Raw genomic sequence first — 1693 nt, 5'->3', positions numbered from 1 at the left:
TGATTACATCAAATTAAGAAGCTTTTGTACAAACAAAACTAATGCAAACAAGATTAGAAGGGAAGTAACAAATTGGGAAAACATTTTTACAGTTAAAGGTTCTGATAAAGGCCTCATCTCCAAAATATACAGAGAATTGACTCTAATTTATAAGAAATCAAGCCATTCTCCAATTGATAAATGGTCAAAGGATATGAACAGACAATTTTCAGATGATGAGACTGAAACTATTTCCACTCATATGAAAGAGTGTTCCAAATCACTATTGATCAGAGAAATGCAAATTAAGACAACTCTGAGATATCTGACACACCTGTCAGATTGGCTAAGACAACAGGAACAAATAATGATGAATGTTGGAGGGGCTGTGGGAAAACTGGGACACTGATGCATTGTTGGTGGAGTTGTGAAAGAATTCAACCATTCTGGAGAGCAATCTGGAATTATGCCCAAAAAGTTATCAAAATGTGCATATCCTTTAATCCAGCAGTGCTACTACTGGGCTTATATCCCAAGGAAATACTAAAGAAGGGAAAGGGACCTGTATGTGCCAAAATGTTTGTGGTATCCCTTTTTGTAGTGGCTAGAAACTGGAAAATGAATGGATGTCGATCCATTGGAGAATGGTTGGGTAAATTATGGTATATGAATGTTATGGAATATTATTTTTCTGTAAGAAATGACCAACAGGAGGAATACAGAGAGGCTTGGAGAGACGTACATCAACTGATGCTGAGTGAAACGAGCAGAACCAGGAGATCATTATACACTTCAACAATGATACTGTACGGGGATGTATGCTGATGGAAGTGGATATCTTTAACATAGAGAAGAGCTAATCCAATTCCAATTGATCAGTGATGGACAGAATCAGCTACACCCAGAGAAGGAACACTGGGAAATGAGCGTAAACTGTTAGCATTTTTTGTTTTTCTCCCCAGGTTATTTTTACCTTCCGAATCCAATTCTTCCTTTGCAACAACAACAACAGCAACAAAATTCGCTTCTGCACATATATATTGTACCTAGGATATACTATAACATATTTAATATGTATGGGAATGCCTGCCATCTAGGGGAGGGGGTGGAGGAAAGGAGGGGAAAAATTCAGAACAGAAAGGAGTACAAGGGATAATGTTGTAAAAAAAATTACCTATGCATATGTACTGCCAAAAAATTGTTATAATTATAAAATTAATTTTAAAAAAGAGGGGAAAAAAGGAAGATTGGTGAAAAATACATTGAAAATATGGTTGAGGGTTAAGAAATGAAAGAAATCAAAGGTTTATAAATTTTGGATTATTTATACATACATACCATAAAAAAAAAGAGTTTAAAGGCATTAAATTTGAGTACTATCAAACAACATCATAAAAAACAAAATATACTGTTCGGCATGGGAAATAATTAACTATCATTGTGGGATTCTCCCCCTCCTCCATGAATCAGCTATATTTATCAATTATCAACTCTCCAAAAGAAAAAATAAATGAGAAGACATTTGATTCAATCACAACAGCATTGGCTTGATCTATTGAAATAAATGTTAATTTTGAAAAATGGAAAATGGCTAAAAGACTAACTCTAGTGGATGACCATTTCTTAGTGAGATTAGCCACAAACAGCCATCATAGTGACAATGATCAAAAGGGAACTGAAGCTATCTCATTCGCTGAATACTTGTCTCTTTTTC

Source organism: Sminthopsis crassicaudata, chromosome 5 (genome assembly GCF_048593235.1).
Source record: "Sminthopsis crassicaudata isolate SCR6 chromosome 5, ASM4859323v1, whole genome shotgun sequence".
Classification (NCBI taxonomy): Eukaryota; Metazoa; Chordata; class Mammalia; order Dasyuromorphia; family Dasyuridae; genus Sminthopsis; species Sminthopsis crassicaudata.
Note: the sequence above shows the minus strand (reverse complement) of the source record.